The sequence below is a fragment of the Vigna unguiculata genome, chromosome 6, assembly GCF_004118075.2.
Source record: "Vigna unguiculata cultivar IT97K-499-35 chromosome 6, ASM411807v1, whole genome shotgun sequence".
NCBI classification, from domain to species: Eukaryota; Viridiplantae; Streptophyta; class Magnoliopsida; order Fabales; family Fabaceae; genus Vigna; species Vigna unguiculata.
The window spans coordinates 25,483,379-25,505,789 of NC_040284.1; positions in this window are offsets into that span (position 1 = coordinate 25,483,379).

A 22,411-nucleotide genomic window follows, 5' to 3' on the forward strand; every position below is an offset into this window, starting at 1 on the left:
TTTCAAGCACGTTCAACGTTTCCAGATATGATATCTCTTAATGCTGAATTGAAAAGAAATAAAGATCTATATTTTAAAACTACGTAAAAGATAGGTAAGATTTAATTTATAATAACAAAGAATTCATCCGAGAATTATTTTTATTTCATAAAGGTTAAATATGAAAAACAAAAACATGCATAACAAGTCATGTCTTTTATTTGACACCAGTTTCAAAATACACAGACTTTACATGTATTTACACTTCTTTTAAAATAGACAGTAAAATTTACCATAAAAAAAACAATTATAATTATCCATTTATTGTTTCTTTGATTTCCTTCATTTATATCCTTTTTTATTAGCATTTTTATTCTATATAGATAGATGAATAAAGACTAAATGATTTAATCATTTGATCTATATCAGCAACATCCAATCTACTGTATAAGATGTAAGAAGCACTATCATGGGAATATTTTTAAGGCTTAGGTTACAGCCGAAAGCAAGTACATTATTTTTTACAGAGAGTAGAGCTAGATAGGGCTCCACTTTTATTATTGGCAATACATTATTATAGCATATAGTCAAATACGGCTTACTTTGGTCCACCGGAGATATTATTGTTGTCGTATTCTTTGGTTGTTTCTTCAATCCCCGAATGATCGATGGGGATATTTTTTCACGCGGTTTTTCTCATCATCGTTCAATGGGATCATCAATATATAGATCGAATAAAGTGAATTTCATGTTTTCCTCCTTATCGCTACCTGGGCTTATGTGTAAATTAATCTTTTACCAAATTAGCTCGTAAAATAATGTTTCTTTATGCTATTTATGCGATGTGACAACTATAATGGTATTATTAAAAAGATTTACATTTTTTATCAATTTTGTTTTGAATTTTTATTTTTTAAAAATATCTATAAATTTTGTTATAAAAAAAATTCGTAAAAAATTATTGTCAATTTTTTTTAAAATATTTTGTATAAAATACTTTTCACAATAAATTTTGTAAAAAATATTTGTAAATTTTATGATTTTATAACAAATAATTATTTATGAAAGAATTACATACCAAATAAAGTTCTTAAAAGAAATAAAAGAAAAAGTTTTTTCTTACAAATTCTTTTAACAAATTTGAAAAAAAAATCTAATATAAATTTTTTTAATAATATACACCTTTTACATAAATAACAAGACATTATAAGTTCAACAAAAATCTCATAATCGTTACACAATAGTCTTTTAGAAATCTTAAGATGGTTTTTTTTAATAACACTCTGTTAATAAGTGAATTTATATTTAATCTAATAAAATTGATTTTAAAAATAACCACCATTAAAAAATAACTACATCTTTATAAATATAACACAATTAAATTTTTTCTAAACTAATTTAAGACATGAAAAACATATATATAATGCAATTTATCTATAATACAAATATAAGTCTAGGTTAATTTGGTTTAGATCAAATTTAACAGAACCATAAATGAAATTCAATTCAATTAATCTAATTAAATTAAATTAAATTTAGTCTAATTGATTCATGAGGTAAATTGACCCAAATAACCACCATTCAATGTAAGGAATAATTTTTCATGGAGATATCGACTTTTGATAGCACGGGATCAAAGTTACATAGATTGACCATCCAATATTAGATATTCAAAGTTTTAAAGTTTTATTCTTATTCCTGATAAATATGAGAAAATAAGTTATTTACTCTGAGTGTGACTTCCCACAATAATACATATAGGAGAATCTATTAGGAGTAGAAGTATACTATGTTATGCTATAAGTTAATATATATATATATATATATATATATATATATATATATATATATATATATATATATATATATATATATATATATATATATATATATATATAAGTATAGCGTGCAATGCCAAATAGTGAGTTCTTATGGACCTTCATAAAAAGGGAAGTTTATAGTTTATCAGAGTTTATAATTTCATCATTTTATATTTCGTGTGATTGTCATAATTTAAATTTAATATTTTGAAATATAACTAACTCTTATCTTAGAGTTACATTTTTTTTTACAAAATATATATATATATATATATATATATATTATTTTCTTCTAAAAAGGTAAAAATTTTTAAGAGACCATATATATATTTTAACTCTTAAATTATTGTCATAAACACATTGTGTAATTCGTACCGGAGTTGGAGTGTCACAGTAAAATTTCAAATCTCGTCAATAAGAGATGCTCTATTTAAGTTAGTTGAAGCTAGTGATAATCCTAAAATAAAAAGTAAAGTTGATTGTTTAACAACTTGTGAATTAAATAATTTCAAATTTTTGTTAGGTTTAAATATTTGATATGACATTTATTTGAAGTTAATTCAGTTAGTAAGAATTTACAATCAAAAGGCATTGGTTTATGCCAAGAAAATTGCTTTTGAAATAAATATAGAGCTTAAGTTTCTTTAAAAACGAGTAGTGGTAGGAAGAAACAATTGGTGAAAATATTGATAATGAAATTATAAATATATTTCAAAAATCAATCATTTAGAATTAATTACTTTTTGTACATCTATAATCTATAATCTATAACGATATATAAAAAAATACCTTCTTTTGTGTCCATATCTCATTTTTTTCAGTTTTATCCTTAATTATTATTTTAAAATTTAATTATTATACAAAGAGTTTACCTTTAACCGTTATTTTAAAAATCTCTTCAGTCTTTAACAGTTATTTTAAAAATTTCTTTTGTATGCATATTTTATTTTTCTAATTTTATATTTAACAACTATTTTAAAAATTAATTATATATTTTTTATTGAACTTAACTTAAATTTCTATAAAAATAAAAAGATGATTCCTTCTTTTGTATCCACAATTACTTATTCCTAATTACAATTTACAATATAATTAATTATTTATTTTTTAAGGATTAATGGTTGTTTTCATATGGTTTCTATAAAACTAGTTTAACCGTCATTTTTTTTCATTCATTAACGGTTTCATTTATTCCACTTGTTCCTAATAAATATAAATTTATTATATATGTAAATTTATTGATATTACAATATCATCACCTACTAATATATATAATATCATATATATTTAAAAATTGAATACACACAAGCGTGATAGCGCTTGTGTTTAAGATGGTTGTAGATAAAGCAACTACTATGTTTCAAAGTAGATTTTAACAATTTGAAATATATGAAGATATTTTTTATTTTTTATATAGTGTTAAAAATTAAAGTCACAAGACTATATACTTTTGAAAAAGAAATGTTTAACCATTAAAAAATCTTTGAAACATAATAATCAATCGAAAATGAGTTTTTCAAAGTTAAAGATAATAAAAACTTAATTAAGATTAATAATATCTTAAAAAATTGAACAAATTGGTCTTATTATAGAAAATTTTTCATCACAAAAAACTTGAAAAATAAATTTTAAATAAAAATTGTGATACATGTTAACATAAGTTATTTTATTAAGGTATAAATATACATTTGGTACCCAAACTTTTTCGGAAAGTTCAATGTGGTACCCGAACTTTAGGAATGCTCAATTTGGTACCTCAATTTTCTAAAAAGGTTCAATTTGGTCCTCTCCGTTAAGTTGGAGTTAACACCGTGTCCGTACAGGACACGTGTCAAGCCATGAAATTTTTATTTTTTTTATTTTTTTTTCAAAAAATTATTTTTTTTTCAAAAAATTAATTTTTTTTTCAAAAAATTTAAAAAATTGCCACGTGTCAGTTTATCATCGTGCCACGTGGCAGCTTACAAGCATGACACGTGGCAGTGTAATAGTTGTTTTCAATTTAGTATCCCAATTTAAATTTTTGGTTCAATTTAGTACCCCAATTTTTTAAAATCATTCAATTTCGTTATCTTCCATTTGAGACCAAATTAGTAAATAAGCTTAATTACAACCTATATATACATGTTACAATAACTTTTTATAATATATATACATAAAATCATTTCACCTAAATACTTAAATTATTTTATTTTTTTCATTTTAACCTTTGTAATTTTTTATACATGAAATTTTTTACACTTGTAAAAAATAAAATAATTTGAATATTTAGGTGTAGTGATTTGATGTATAAATTCAAAACAATTATTTTAACATGTTTATATAAATTATAATTAAGCTTATTTACTAATTTGGTCTCAAATAGGAAAGGACGAAATTGGATCATTTTAAAAAATTTGGGTACTAAATTGAACCAAAAATTTAAATTGGGGTACTAAATTGAAAACAACTATTACACTGCCACGTGTCATGCTTGTAAGTTGCCACGTGGCACGATAATAAACTGACACGTGGCAGTTTTTAAAACTTTTTGAAAAAAAAATTAATTTTTTGAAAAAAAATTAAAAAAAAATAAAAATTTCATGGCTTGACACGTGTCCTGTACGGACACGGTGTTAACTCCAACTTAACGGAGAGGACCAAATTGAACCTCTTTAGAAAATTGGGGTACCAAATTGAACATTCCTAAAGTTTGGGTACCACATCGAACTTTCCGAAAAAGTTTGGGTACCAAATGTGTATTTATACCTTTTATTAATAAATAAATAAACTTTACTTTTAAGTTTGTTTTACAAAGTTATTTTATTGTCCTATTGTATAATGCAACATTATATGTATGGACCACTGTCATGACAACATTTTTATGTTGGGTTTGGATTAGGTGACTTAAAAAGGTAATTCATTTATTTGAAGAATTTAAAATTCTTTAACTAAAATGACTTGTTTAGATAAAGTAATTGGAAAGAAATTCAAATTTAAGAAATTTTGGAAGGTATTTCAAATAAATATAATAGAAGAATGTAAAATACCCTAACAAAATATAAGAAATTTGAAATTCCACTCTTTCTCACTCTAGTATCACTCCACTCACAAAGGTCGAGCTGAGTTGGTCAGGATGAAGGTCAAGTCGAGTCACCCCAAGTCAATAGTCAAGTTAAGTCGGGCTCCGCTGAAGGTCGAGCAAAGTTGATCCGAATCAATGGTCGAGGCAAGTCGACCCGGCCAAAGGTCGAGTCGAGTTAGGTTGTGTCGAACTTTGAGACGAGTTGACTTATATTAAAGGTTGAACCGAGTCTGTCTAGGATGAAGGTTGAAATCAACCGATCATAGTAAAGGTCAAGACGAGTTGACCCGGACTAAAGGTTGGGCCTAGCCAACCTAGGTTGAATCTTCAGGATTCGATCCAAATCGAAAGTTGAGACAAATAGTACTGAATCGAAGTTAAATTTTGTTGATACTAAGTTAAATTTTTAAAACAAAAAAAAGTTAAAAAAATAATATTATTTTTAAATTTTCTTATTAAATAAATATTTGTGTTAGTGTTAACTACCAAATGAAAAATAAAATAATTATAAAAACTAAATAAGGTTAAGGTAGTTATAGTGGAAATTTAACTTTATTTATTAAGTTTATATTTATTTAAGTCACTAAAAAAAATTATTAAATAGTGACCAATTTTATGACTAAAAATATGTTTAGAGACTAATTTAGTAATGAATTTCTTAATTATAAACTAATTTAGAAATCAATTATTTTGGTAGCCAAAAATTTAGTAGTTAATGTTAGTGACCAATTTATAATAAACACTATTTTAGTTACCAATTTATAGACCAATTCTAATTTTTTGAAACTATTTTAGCTACCAATAATTGTTAGTAGATAAATTGGAATCTAGATTTATCACGACTAATTATTGTTGGTCACTAAAATTTGTCATTAATTAAAGATTTTCTTGTAGTGAGTTAGCATGGACTTAGATAATGCTAGACATATTTATTTTAATGTTTATTTTATTTAAGTTAGTTGGATAAAGTTGAAGTTGAGTTATATATTTTTCATGTGAAGGACAAGTTTAAAAATGACAAATTTCCTTGTCTATAATTTTTTTCTCTCACTTTCTACATAAATATAATCATTCTTCCTTTACAAATTTCCATCAACTTATCTTTCATTCACATTTATCTCATTCACCCATATTCATCTCATTTCGTCACACTCATTATTTTTATCCACACACATCTATTTCATTTAAATTTTTTACTCATCATCTTCATCCACAATTTTCTTCTCATCTCCTTCATTTATACTTATCTCTTTCATCCACTTACACTTATGTTCTTAATCCATTATAATAATTTATTTATCTTTTTCGTTTATGTTATTTGAACATGGAAATAGTGTATCAATACTTTTAAGAGGATGCTAACTAGTGACAGAACACTGATTAAGGTATAATTAATGATTTTTTCTTTCAGCATTTTTACATTGATAATTAGAATAATTAATTTCATTAATTTAAATAATATGAATTCATATAAAAAAATTATAAAAACAAAAATTCCTTTGAAAATTTTAAGTAATATCTTCTAACTCAATGAAATTTCAAATTTATATTTTGTTTTTGTTGTTTCTCTATTATTTCAATATTTATAAATATCAGTCATATCCGAATGTATTTTTACTTTTATCATAAAAATAATTGTACACTATTTCTCCCTTTCCATATTTTTTTTCAAATGATGTATTCCATTAGATAAGCAAGCCTAAACTTTATCAAGTCAGATAATTTTTAAAACATGTATATGTTTATTTTCACTCAATTTTTATATTTTAATATCCAACTCTAAATATTAAATATTTAATTATGCGTTGGAATATGTCATTTTTTTGTCATGAATAATTGATTATAAATATGAAAAGGATAACGTATAATTTTATTTAAAAAATAAGGATGAGGATGAAGATACTCAAACTCACAACAACCCTCCCTCGTTTCATTACTACTAAGTCTGATAAGAATAAATTGTGTTTTTGTTGATGTTTTTCTCTCTTAAGAATTTGACTGAATAAAATCTCTTCATTTAATTAAGTTTTCTTCTCTATAAAACTTTGAATAAAAAATCTTATATATATAATATCACCTGAAACAAAATAAATAACTGTGGGCTGATTACAGAGTTAGAAGAGAAATAGATAATAATTTATATGATTAAGAATATAGGTACAGGCAACTGGAGCGATAAACTGCAGACATTTATTAGGGCTATAAATTCATAAACATGATGAGAGGAAGCACCCCAGTTATTTTATGTGAGTGTGAGATAATATAAACTATGAATTAGTAGTAATTCTTAGTGGAGGAGTCAAAACCACCGGAGATGATGGATCCGTTGCCGTTGCCCTGAACATAGCCAGTGTTGTTGATGAGACCGGTCATGTTCTGTGTGCCACTGTTGTTGAATTGGGAAGGCGATGAGCTGTGAGATGGTGGGGCGCTGTTGTTGCGAGGAGCACGATACCTGTTGTTGTTGCGGTTGCGTCGGGGTTGTGGTGCTGCTTCATCCTCCCCCATCTCATTCAAGAACCGCATCATCCGCACCAGTGAATCTGCCATGCTTTCTCTCTCTACCCTTCACTCAGATACTGAAAACATGGATGGAGTGCACTTTTATAAATGAGATGCTTCTCTTCGGGTGCTGTTTGCTTCAACAATAAGCTAATATTCTTTTCTTTTTTTTCTTTCTTTTAATATATTATAACATTATCTTCAATGAATAAAATATGCTCCGTAGAAGTATTTTCAAAGCATGTGGAATAGCACTTCTCCTGCAGAACATATTCTCACTGAGTGTTGCAATAAAAATTAATCTCATGATTGATTAGAATGTGTTTGTGAAAATGTTTATGAATTTTAACTTGAGGATTAGTCTCGTGATTGATTCAAAGATAGATGTTTGCGAAAATAATTTAGCAATTTTAACTTTTCTAATTACGGTGGTTAAATTATTTTTTATGAATAGTAAGTTTATGAAGTTTTATTTTATGTTCGACTTTAAGGTGTTAAAGCTAACTAATATGTCAAAATTGACACCGATTTAGCAATACGATATGTCTCTACATAATTTCTTGAAGTATTTTTCATATAATCAGTTTTTTTTTTTCAAATTTTACTTTTAGTAATTTTTATGTTAAAAGCAAAATATTTTCGAATTAGATCATGAATTAGAAATGTTTTCTATTGCTATTTGATCGGACGATCCACATCTATGCAATGAAAGTGATGGTATCTTTTTCTATGTATTTCAATTCTTCTATGTTTATGTTATATATATATAAAGTATGTAACATTAATTTTTCAATGTTGTGTTGTGTCTGTAGTATGTCTCTAATTTACTAGATTTTTATGAATTGGTGTAGTTATGATTGCTATTGGTCTTGCGTGAATATGATGACGAACGCTTTTTAATAAAACGACCTAATAAAGATGTTCCTTAGAAAAGAAAGAGAATATGTTTTGATGGAAATGACAAGTTGGGACAAATGACTAATTGTACCCTCAATTATTTCAATTCAACAAAGAATCTTATCGACTAATAAAACTTCTAAGTATACTCATGCCTTAAACATAAAAAAAAAAAATACTAAACATATAACCGATTTTTTCCCCAACCGTTCTTGATAAATTACAAAAAAATGCAAATGAAAGTATCATTTATTTCATATTTGAAAAAGCATATCAATAAGTTGAAAGGGGAGATAAAAGATTTCACATCAATGAATTATTAGTAAACTTTAAAAAAATTATAATTACTCTTCAAATCGATTACTAATTAATTAAAGATTAATTTAGAAATAAATTTCTTTGGATAGTAAAAACATTTGTAGATAATGATTAGGGACCAATTTTCTTTGATAGCTAAAATTTAGCTATCAAAAGAAATTGGTCACTAAATCAATGTTTTTATTACCAAAGGAATTTAATTTATTTCTAAATTAGTGTCTAATTAATTAGTGATTGATTTAGCGATTAACTATATTTTTTATTCATAATAGTGACTATTTTAGAAATCAATAATCTTTTATTTTTTAATTTGGTATTTAAATTGATCATTATAGTAACTAATTTTTTTTTTCATTAAAATTGGTTAAAAATAATTACAATAGCATAATTGTTTCAAAATTGCATAGGTTAAGTTTAAGGATATAAAAAATATTCGTACCCGAAGGTATTTGCGGATAAAACCTACAACAAGTAGAAAATGAATATTGTAAATAAATATCGCCTAACTGAAGCATTTTTTTTTAAGTTTGGATGCAATTGACACCTTTCTAGAAGTAAGTAGCATATTAGTACACCTTTTACAAGTGGATATCATCCGAGTAATTAAACCTAATAGTTTTTACTAGTCTTTGTTAATAATTATCATTATATAGCATTTAATCGAATCAAATGCCAATGTAATTGTGTGTTGCATTACAAAATTTGTTTTTTTCTAATTTGGTATCATAGCACAATTATTCTTGGCAAATCTCTTGTTTAAAGCTCATGGCTATCTTACAAGCATTCCAAGCTCAAGTGAGCAATATTCCTTATTTTATTTACAAACTAAAAGTTTACTCACATAGTATAATGCAACACTCATATAAGTGTCTTATTTCAAGTTTTAAAAGATTGCACTTTTAAATGTTTTATTAATAGCATCAATTTTTGTGATGCGCTTGTCAGTTTGGAAAATCACCTTTCAAATATTCTCATTCTCATATAAATAATGTTTTAGATTTCGTTCACATTGATATACTACGAGGACATGCATTTAACACTTTCTGGATAACGCTTTTATATTTTCTTTTTATGACTTTAGTCATCTTCCTTGAATTTATCATTTTAAAGTTAAAAGTGATGTTTCTCAAGCTTTTAATCATTTCAAAAATCTTATTGTAAATCAGTTTGGAACTAAATAAAACAAATTTATTTAAACCGTGAAGTTGAGTACTTGTTTTTCTAAAAAATAGTTCAAAGATCTGAAATTATCTTTAGACACCCAAGTCCATACACCTCAATATCCAAAATGGTATATCAAAAAGGAAACATTAGCATAGTGTAAAAATAGGTTAACCCTTTTAGCTCAGGCTAAATGGCCATTAAAATATTGGTGGCAAGCCTCTGAAAGTGTTATCTAATTAATAGGTTAGCTCTTCCTGTTCTTTATGGTATTTCATCAATGCATAAAGTTTTTAATAGGAAAAAATTAGTAGGAAAAATTAATGGTAATTAATAGGAAAAAATTATAGATTATAGGAGCGCTTCAATATCTCATACTTGGTGTGGTAGACACACCCATTTGTTTGAGGGGAAAAGTTAATGATGTTACAACGTGATTGTTTGAAACTGTAATCGTTAAGTTGAAGTATTCTGAGATTAGGTACAAACTTGTTTTGATGTTTTTGTTTGTCTTTATTAGTGATTCTTATTTTGTAGCATTTAGTTTGTCATGTAGCTCTTTTAAGATGAGTAATTTGTATAAAGTTCTATTTAATTGAATCAAATGTCTACAATACAAAGTTTTTGTTTTCTTATTGTCCAATTTTTTTTATACTTTTTAATTTATCCTTGCATTTGATTTTTTTTGCCATCCTCCTAATTTACATGTCTCCACATGGGAAATTAAAACCACATAATTAAGTTTTAAATTCTTTATAAATTTACATATTTTCAATTATTACAAATTGTGCTTCTCTTTAATATTCAAAATTCTTCTAATATAGTTGAGTCATTACCATTAACTAGAATACGTAATTGTTTGATTTATGTAATCTTAATTATCTTTACTAAACAACATTATTTTTGTGTCTCCACATGATTATTATTTTTATTTTTGTTTTGATAGTTAATTTAAAGAAATAACATGATATCATCTATATCTATATATATAAGAGGGATTTGTTTTATCCATATTTTGTATCCATAATTATATTTTAATTTTGTCCATTAAATAATTTTTTTTAAATTGAAACGAATAATTTAATTCTACTGATTAAATGATCGTTTCTTTAAATTTTTACTGTTTTTTTTTTCTATTTGTCGACTTTTTCAAATTTAACAAATTTTTAATTAAAATTTACTTACCAAATAAATAAAAACTATTTACTTATGTATAAATGATTATTCATTTTAGTGTCCACATATATTTTTCAATTTTATCTTTTAAATAATTTTTTTTTAAAATTAAAAAAATATTTTACCAATTTTATTGTTTAAGAGGTCTCTTTTAAAATTTTAACTATATTTTTTTTATTTAAATGTTTGTTAAATTTAATCATTTTTTAGTTAAAAAATTATTTACAAAATAAATAAAAACTATTTACAATAAAATTATAAAAAAATTTATATTTAATTTTATAATTACAATGTTGGTAATAAAAATAATTTTATTATCTTTTATTATCATAAAAAAATCTACACAACATGCATGTGTTTTTCCTAGTTTTTTATAATTATGATTTAATTTTTTTTTACTTTTGTCTAAATTCGTAATATTGTGTTTGAAATTGCAAATTGACAACAAAATCAACGGGCATGGACATATAAATTTTCATTAAGAAAAAGTATGTATCCTTTGATATTCCATTAAATGAATAAAATATTAATTAAAATAAAATTTTTATTGTAATATATGTTCTAAAAAGCAAAATTAAATATTGTCTTTAGTGTGTCAGCATGTCTCGTTTTCACCAATTTTATTCGGTAAAGGAAAGTGATATATAATTATTTTATAATTATAATTCTTTTAATTAAGAAAAAAATGCGGACGTCTTCTCTGTACTTATAGTTATTGACGTGCAATTTTACTGTTAAGATATAATTTTCCAAGTTTAAACAACTGGTTAATTAGAGTTTGCCAAGCTTATTCAATATTTATTTCTCTATCTAATTTTAGAATATTTAGGTTCCAAAATTCTCTTGTATAACGAAAGTTATTTTGGCATTACTTTGAAATCATTTAGCTATTTTCACATGTTTAATGCAACGTCAGATGTATGAACCACCGTCATCAAAATAGTTTAAGGTACAATAATATTTTTAAGGTTTATAAGGTAACACTTGAGAGCGATTACATTTATTTATTACATAGCATGTAGAGCTAGCTAGGGCTCCACTTTTATTATTGGCAATACATGATAGCATAGTAGATGATATTGCAATCAGATACGGCTTACTCACCTGTTGCCTCTGGTGCCTTGTTATTATTGGTTATGAAGGTCACGGCACCATCATAAAAGCTCCCAATGCCATTACCCGTGTTATTACCAGAGTTAGTTATTTGGCGAGAATCTGATTTGGTACGCTTCTGAACGGCTGCATCGGAGGCTTTTTTGGCCTTTCCGTCGGAGGAACTCTGGTTCTCAGGCTTGTTAACCTTCACCGGTGTTTCTTTAACCACCGGAGGATCGATGAGGATATTTTTCACAGGGGGTGCATCTGAGTGACTTTTGGTCTTTTGCTGTGTGGCCTTTGGCTTTTTTTCATCATCATTCGCTTCGTTCTTAACCTTTAAAACCCTATTCATCACACTATTACCTTCTTGTTTTGGCATATTGTTCACTGCCTTAACCTTACCGATGACTGGGTCAGCAATATATAGATCCAATAAAGTGAATTTGGTGTTTTTCTAGATATTGGTACGTGGAATTATAATTAAATCAATCTCACTATCAGTTTCTAAAGTCAAATTTGCATAGGTTGCATCATCATTATGAATGCACAAAAAATTATCTACCGATAAAATTAGTAACGGATAAAAAATGGATATTCTTTGTAACAGGTACGGTATTTTTAAAATGTGAGTTAAAATAAAAAATTGTTAAAAAATTTTAATAAAAAAGTTTCAAAATAAATATATATTAAAATAAAATATTTATAAGGTACTAAAATTTAAATTAATTAATGTTATTTTATTTTAATTTTTATTTATAGTGAATGTTAATTTAATTTATTTATTTTATTTTTATATTAATTATTTATTTTATTATAATATAATAAAATATCTATAATCTATTCCAATACATAAAAAACCCAAAAGATTGTACGTTTTCTTTCTCATTTTACCTTTTAAACATGGATTTGTGTTGTAATAATTACGATTATATGTAATGTACATATGCTACTTTCTTTAATATTTAGTTTATATATATATATATATATATATATATATATATATAAACGAATAAATTAAAATATTTCATAATTTATGAAACAAAGTATAATATTACAAATAATAAAAAATAATTAAACTGAACGTGTTCGAGAATATATTCATTATCTAGTGTTCCACCATTGAATAATTCGTCCTAACCCACTTAACCCCATGCAACCAATGACAACAAAGTGTAATTATTTTCTCTAATAAAAATATGTGATTCTTTCAGCACCTTCAATGTTGAGGGGTATGATGTCTTTTTATTCTGATTGATAAAAGCTAAATACATATTTTTAAAATTACGTAGCAGATAGTTTAAAATTTAATTATATTGTGTATTTATAATAAACAAAGAAGTGTATAATAAAGGTTGTGTGTGATACTAATTTTAATACAAATATTTATTTAATAAACATATTTAAAAATAATTTTATACTTTTTAATTTTTTTTAAATTGATATTTTATGTTTTAACTTATAATCTAGCCAACAAATATATGCGTGTAAGTGTGAGTGTGCGTACGAATGTGCTTGTGTCATATTTATAATATAATTTGGCTGACAAGTTAAACAGAGGTTTTGTTGTAGTGGGATATCCAGAAGTTAAATATTATATTAAATTTACTAATTAAATATTTGTATCCACTATTCATTGATATCTATTAAAAATATTTATTTTATATTTAATACGATTTTAACAAAAATGTAAAAAGAAAAAAAAATACCATAATTATATTATACCTGTGGTTGACGTGCCCACAGTTGATATTTGTTAGTGCTGTGGAATGGGTTTGTTCACGTAATGATATCAAAGTTCTGTGACGTCTTTGGTTATTCGTTTTGTTGACGTCTTTGGTTATTCGTTTTGTAGAAGATATGAATGAATCTTGAATGTTTATGGCTTGTATTATACACTCACTTGTCCAGAAATTAATGCAAAGTTTATCCATATTTGGATTAAAAATAAATATTATTTCATTGGTACTTCCAAAATTTTCAAATTGAGTATGAAATATCATGTCCGTGTTGGGACTGGTAGTTTAATTAACCTTTTGCACAAACTATTTCATTTAACTAATTATAAGGGCCTTGTTAGAAACCCGTTCTTCAACTGAGTCGCTGGTGATGTGGCTGGATCAACAACAGAGTAAATTAGTGGTTTATGTGTTATTTGGTTTCGGAGGAACAGTGTTGTCTGAGCAAACGAAGGAGCTGGCTTTTTTGTTAGCATAATTTTACTTCTGAGTGTAATCGGTCATTACCCTCACGACTTTTCAATCTCAAATATAAAAGAAATCGGTTTTCATTATGACAACATTGTTTTTAAAAAAAAAAGTGAAATCAGTTTGGGGAGGACGACTTCATCTTTAATGTCGTCCTCTCCCACGACAACTTGACTCTATTTTAAAGAAAAATAAAAAATTCAAAGGACTCTTTTATACAAATTCAAATTACAATGGACCATCAATTAAAAAAAGCCACTAAAATATAATTAAGGACAATATATCCAAAATACCTAAAGATTTGCACCAATCATAATAAAAGGAAGAAGGTACTAATGTTGACCATTTGATATTACTTCCCCTCAAGAAGGTGGGTAATGTCTTATATCGATCTTTACATATGCTTGTGTCCAACCTACATTCCAGTTATGCGTCTTTTGACCTCTTCATCTTAGTTACTCAGTTTCAGCTTTGCTTCCCGCTCTTTTCTTACTCACACCAAATTTACTAAAACTTGTCACTCTTTTTTTTATTCTTTTTAATACAGATTATTTTACTTTTTATTTCTTTTTTTTTTTCGAGTTACAGCTGAATTTAAAAGAAAATATCAATGTCGTGACCTCTCTATATTATGTTAATATTCTCTCCCCACATTATTCTCCTATACGAATCAAATATTACTATCTTATCTTTTCAAATAAGACTTAACAAGCTTTAACTAATCCAATTCTTTGTTTATAATTTTAGATCTTAATATTTTATTTTGAATCCGACTGAAGTTTGTCTGATAGAATTATTAAAAATATTAATTATGTTTTTGAGATTGAGGAAAGAAAAAAAAAATATTTAAGTTACGTTTTATCTCGACTTATAAGTGATACTTATCTATAACATCCAACATGATCATCTTTATAGTTTGACCACAGCATGAACCAATCTCTGTGTGTTGTCACGTTTTACTTTTTTTTTAAATAAATTGAAAAATATGCATACACGATTGACTGGTGGCATGACATCATGTAGGATTATCGGAAAGTTTATGTCAAACTGGGCAGTGAAAATAATTTAAGTATATTCATAATCATAGAAATAACTAAAATAATTTATTTAATTAAAGTTTGTTTCATTTATGTGAAAGAGAAAATAATTTATTATTATACACTAAACATAACAAAGTAAAAATAAAATAAGTGATTATAAAATATTTATAACATTTTTTTATATTTAATTCTAATAATATGAACATATAAACCACTATATGATTGAAATGCAAGAAAATGTAAGATTCAAATGTCTTCCGGAACGGAACATTTGGATTGAGGAAAACTTATTTGCTTGAATGATTGTCACTGTGTAAAACTTTGTTTGTTTCACTGAAGTTATTGCGTAATATTTATCTTGAAAAATAGTGATTTTATACTTCATGTATTCTTTGTCTTGAAAAAATGTAATATTTATATATTTTTTTCTTACATTGTTCTGTTGCCATGCAATTATGAAAACTATTGAAACAAGTTTTTCATTTTGAATTTGGTTATTTAAAATAGGGTTAAATATGTTTTTGGTCCCTCAAGTTTCGGCGAAATTTGGAATTAGTCCCTCGTCAAAATTTTTGACCAATTTAGTCTTTTATCTTTAAAAATGCGTGAATTTAGTCCTTTTAACCAAATCTTGTTAAGTTTATCGGACGTTTCAAGTGCATTTCATGATAGTATTTGAATTATTTACACCGTTTGGAACATTTTTGCTTCAATGTTAACTCAAATATTATCACAAAATGCGTTTAAAATGTCAAATAAACTTCATAAAATTTGGTAAGAAGGACTAAATTCACGCATTTCTAAAGATGAAGGACTAAATTGGTATAAAGTTTCGAAGAGGGACTAATTCCAAATTTCACTGAAACTTGAGGGACCAGAAACATATTTAACCCTTTAAAATATGAAGTCTCGTTGTAATTATTTGCTTAAAATAATTAAAGTAGTTGTCACTATTATAATTTTTTCGTACAAAGAAGAAAAGAGAAATATATATATATATATATATATATATATATATATATATATATATATATATATATATATATATATATATATATATATATATATATATAAAGAAAGTCCACAAGTAATAAAGCACAACACATACTTATAAAGTTAGATGTGTTGTAGCATTGCTGGACAGATACATATTTATACCAACTTGGTAAGAGAGAGGGTGTACTAGAATAGGCTTTTTGTATTTTTGGGTCTCTTTGTCCATTAATTTGTAAAATAGGGTCAGTTGAAAATTTATTTGTGAAACATGGTCAAATCGTCATGGGGGAGGACGACATTAAAGGTGAAGTCGTCCTCCCCCAAGCCGGTTTCAAGTTTTTTTTTTTGAAAAAGCGATGTCGTTAGGGTCGAAGCCGGTTTCTTTAAATCTAGGATTGAAATCGTCAGGGGGAAGACCGGTTTCACTTTTTTTTTAGCGTAATTTTTCAAACTTTTGGTTCTCTACTCGACGGTGCTAGATGAACTGGTAGAGGGACAATACGTGGACCAAACGAAACCGATCAAAATCCCGGGCAGCAAACTGGTTCAACCGGAGGATGTATTCGACCCCATGCTGGACCGGAACGACAGTCAAGAGTATCTGAAAATAGCAAATGGGGTCCTGCAAAGCGACACGTTTTGGTGAACATGTGGGAGGAGCTTCAACGTAAAGAGCTCAAAGTGTTGAGAGAGGGAGGTTCATTAAGCGAAGCCCTAAATATGAAGATTCCCTTGTACGCTGTGGGACCTCTTGTGAGAGAGACATAACATTTAAAAAAATGTTTTAAGAATCTCTTTATATCCCAAAGTAATTTCTTTTATATAAAAACAATTACATGCTAAGCATTATATAGGATAAAGGCGTCTTTATATGTACAAAAAAAAAAAAAAGAATTACATGTCGAAGGAAAGCTTCAAACCATCTCTTCATCTATATGTTGAAGTTTAGGATACAATATTAATGTGTATTAGATTTGTTTTTGTTAAGATGTTTACGTTGTCCCTTTATCTTCCTTACTTCATATATTTATGATATATTTATGGGTTGTAATGAGGTTTAAAGGGGTTGTTATTTTTTATCTCTTTATAAGGCTAAAATGCATTTGTATCATGTATCTCTCTATTATTATTATTATTATTCAGAAATAAGAAATTCTTGAACTGCTCCGTGGACATAGGTCACATTGACTGAACCACGTAAATTTGCGTGTCTTCTTTTTCTCTTAATCTGTTTCTTTTCATCTTGTCATAACAAGTGATATCAAGAGCTCTAAGTTACGCTAGGGACCTACTCTAGAGAAATGCAATGTCTTCGTACAAATTCGATATTGATAAATTCAATGGATCGAATGATTTTACTTTGTGGGAATTGAAGATGAAGGCGATTCTGGTGCATCAAGGGTGTGCTGCAGCACTAGAGGGTGCAAATCAATTACCTGCGACTATGACAAATGATGTGAAGAACTTGATGTTGGAAAAAGTACACAGTTTGATTCTCTTGAGTTTGATTGATGAAGTTCTGAGAGAGGTGGGTGAAGAGACAACGACTGCAGGGATGTGGACGATGTTGGAAGATAAATTCCAGAAAAAATCTCTAACAAATTGTATCAGAAACACCGTCTCTATACGTTGCAGATGTCTGAGAATATATCTGTGAGAGATCATCTTGATAACTTTAATCGAGTTATCTTGGATCTGCAGAGTATTGGAGTTAAAATTGATGATGAGGATCAAGCTATTATTTTGTTATGTTCTCTGCCGAAATTATATGAAAATTTTATTGATACTATGTTGTATGGCAGGGATAGTATTACTGTCAACAACGTGAAAAACAGTTTGCAATCTAAAGAGAAGAGTCTCTAGTTCTAATAGGGATGATGCATGCTTGATAGTTAGCAGAAGCATAAGCATGGAAAGAGGAAATAGAAGCAAGGGTCATAGGCGCAGTAATTCACTTTCAAAGTCAAAGAAAGTGAGATGTTACAAGTGCAAAGAGGTGAGGCACATAAGGAAGAATTATCCACAACTGAAGAAAGAAAGAAATAATAATGCCAAAGCAACTGTTGCTCGTTCTAGTGCAGTTGTCTCTGGTGAGAGCTCAGATGAAGGAGATGGCAGAGATGTTTTGACGGTCAGTACTATTGGTTCTGCTAATACATGGGTCATGGATAACGGTGCTTCTCATCACATGACTTTTAACAAGGAGTTGTTAAGTTCATTTAAAGAATGGAATGACAGTGAAAGTTGGGTGATGATGAGGAGCTTGGTGTGAAAGGAAGTGGTGTTGTGTAGATAAAAATGTATGATGACATTGTTAGAACGTCTGATGCTTGGTATGTTCCTGGCTTGCGAAAGAACATGATCTCTGTTGGTACCTTAGACAAACAAGGGTACAATTTTTCAGGAAAAGAAAGACAAATTACAGTTTCCAAAGGTGCTCTGGTTGTCATGAAAGGAAAGCTACAACATGAAATTTATGTTATGCTTGATCATTCCTTTCAGGGAACGGTGTCTGTATCCCATTCCTTAGAGCAACATGTTGATAATACAGAATTATGGCATCGTAGATTGGGTCATATGAGTGAGTGTGGTCTTGCTGTGTTAAGTAAACAAGGATTGTTGGGTGAAGCAGTGATAGGGAAATTGAACTTTTGTGAATCTTGTGTTGTGGGTAAAAAACACAGGCTGAAATTTTGTCACGGTAAGCACACTTCAACTGAAAAATTACAATATGTTCATTCTGATTTATGGGGTCCTTCCCCTGTAAATCATCACGCTATTGGTTGGTATCCTGAAACTCCAATAATCATCACGCTCAGATAGAGTAGAATGAATTATGTCGTGAAAAGTAGCAGGAGGTCCTCAGGTCCTAGACGTGAAGGGAGCTTACCTTGTGAGTGGTTGGGTGATAACCCTTTGAGGCCAAACTCTATAGAGTTTGAAAATTACACAGGTGCGAACCACCAAGAGGTTCGATGCCACTTACATATATCCAGGTAATTAAGTCTAGCGTCGAATGGCAATATGTGTTGAATTGATTTATTTATTATGTTGTGGTATGAAGTTGATAATATGATTATGAATTAATTGTGGGAACCCTTTTATTCACATTAGCTTACCCTTTTGTTGTTCTGTGTACTTGTGTCTGGTTAATTCTTTTGCAATGATCACTTAATTGTGTGAGCAAAGCAAGATGTAGGTGAGGATACTCCTCTCTGGTTTTGATTAGAGTTGAAATCCTTTAACTTTATTTTTGGTGATTTTGTAAATATAGAATTATTATTATGGTTGTTTTGGGATGATTGTATTAATATTTTATATTGATCTCCTCCTACTATTTGTTTTTCCTTATCACAATATGATATTTTGTTTAGTAGTAAAGATGACAAATAAACTCGTCCCCGTGGATATTGCCCGAACCCGTCCCTATTTTGACAGGGAATCCCCTCATTAACTGAATATGGGTATGGGTATGGGGAATCTCCAACTTTTTCAATTGGGTATGGGGATGGTTATGGGGATGTACATATCTCCGCCATAATACCCGTCCCCGCCATATCTCCTTCATCGTTTAAATTATTAAAATACTCACAATTAATTTAAGTAACCATATATATATATATATATATATATATATATATATATATATATTATTTTTTTATTTCTTCTAATTATTTGGTTTGTTATGAAACTCATCCGCATCTCCAATATATTTTTCATTTTATCATAACATTTATGTAATTATGTTAAAATGATGTATCTCAATTAAAATTTTATCTCATATTTGAATATTTCTATTATTTTTTAATATTTTTATTTATTATATATTTTCCTTTCACATGAGTATGTTTAATACTCTCAATTTAAGTATTTAATAGCATAAACCTTTTATTTACTAGGTAATATAAAAAAGTACTTATTTTTAATAACTTTTTTTTTTCATTTGAATAACTCTTTTGTTTCACTAAAACAATTATTTCTCAACCATTGAGTATATATGTTGATATTTGAAAAGTGTTCTTAGATGTCTAAGGTATTTTTCATCTTATCATACCCTTAATTATACATTTGTTTTCCTTTGTGCGATTTCTTTCAATAGCTTCTCAAATTGTTCCTAAGACATACATTTGTTAATTTTTTAATATTTTTATTTATTGTTTATTTTCATCATGTTGAATACTATTTCAGTACATTTTATGTAATTATTTTTTTCTAACTCATTATATCAATCATACTGTAATTTTTTCACTATAATTGTATAAATAACTTTTATTTACTACAATATCCAAATTTAATGTAATTGCCATAAAGATTTTTTTGATTACCATCCAACATATATTGGAGTTCAAAAGATACAATATCTATGTCAAAATTTTATTATTATGTTTATTATTTGTTATTTGCATCATTTTGATTAAGTGATGTATTATCATTTTTATTAGTGTAAGAAAAAAGAGATTCATTAGAATTTAAAAAATTGAAGTAAACAAACATTTAAAATATATTTTAATTTGAATATTTGTTTTCCATTAATTTTTTTTTAAATATTTTTAAATTTTATCAACTAGGTGTCATTAATGTTTGTATTTTGCAAATTTAATAAATATTTTGGTTCTCATGAAATTTTATTTGTATTCTAATTTAAAATATAAAAAATTATAATTTATTTCAAATATTTGATATCGAAGAAACAATCATCCTCCAAATTTTGAATATTTGATAATATTATGTTTCCTTTACCTTAATTTTTTATTATTTTATAAAATAATTAAAATTTATATTGAAGTAGTAAGCAAACGGGTACATGTACGATATTATACCCGTTACCTGGTGGGGATGAGGATGAAATAAAAGTTTGATACATATTGAGTTTGGGTATAGGGATGAATTTCTTCTACGAGGATGGGTATGGGATAGCGAAACTCATCCATGTCTACCCCGTTGTCATCCCTACTTAGTAGTAACAACTATTAAATGAGATGTTACACTGAAATCCTATTTTTTGAAAAATGTTTTTTTCTAATTTTATAACTTTGTATATTCTTATTTATAATATATTCTTTCATTAAAAATTTGTAACTTTTTATAAACTCATGTAATATAAAATTAAAAAATATATTAAATTTATCATTTATAACTTGAGAATAAAAAAGTTGAAGATTAATTATAATAAATAAGATAATTTAAATATATTGTTAATATGGTAATAAAAAGTTATCATAATAAAATATTATAATTATGGTTATTTTTTCTAAAATTAATTTTGATCAATGTATATTTATTTGGTTAAAAGAATTTATGTAATATTTTTTTTATGTGTAATAAGTTAGAAAAGTAAAATTAAATGATAATATAATTATAGGTGGAAATATTTGAAAAGGAATTGAATGTGAAGTTAAATTATCTAAATTTTATTTTAAAAAATATAATTTTAAATTTATATAATTATTTATTGAGGTTATTAGTTATTCAAATTAAAATTTGTTTTTTTGTTATTTTAAAATTTTTTCTAAAAAAGTTCTATACTTTTTTATTTTTTTTTTAAAATTGGTTCCTCGAAAAATAGAATTTCAACCGCAAAAAAATGAAAAATTAGAAAAAACATTACGAGAATTTAGTTTTTTTGCAAAAATAAATTGTACTTGACATAGTTTTGGTGCGGGGACGGAATTTATGGTTTAGTCACATTAATAAGTATCAAAAGTGGACATAACAATAAAAAAAATCTCAATGTAACCGAACATTGTATAATAAATCTGTATAAAATAGGGTACCCACATAAAATATATTTAGAATTAACCTTTTTCAGTTATTCCACATTATACTGAAATGGAAACCTAAAAAAACAGCAGAATGCCCTGAATAGAATCTAAACAAAAATTAGATTAAATTGAAGATTTGTTCGAAGAGCAAGAAACTACAAGATAACATTACACAAGAAGAAAGGCTCAACAATGAGCAATAAAGGATCTAAGAAGCCTAACTACATCGCAGCCTCCCTGCCAACATCACGATCACCAAGAGTCTCCACATCTGCGATCACCAAGAGTCTCCACATCTGCGATCACCAAGAGTCTCCACATCTGCGATCACCAAGAGTCTCCACACCTGCTCCCACCAAGGATTTGGTGATCATCGCAAAAGGAGAGAGCCAAA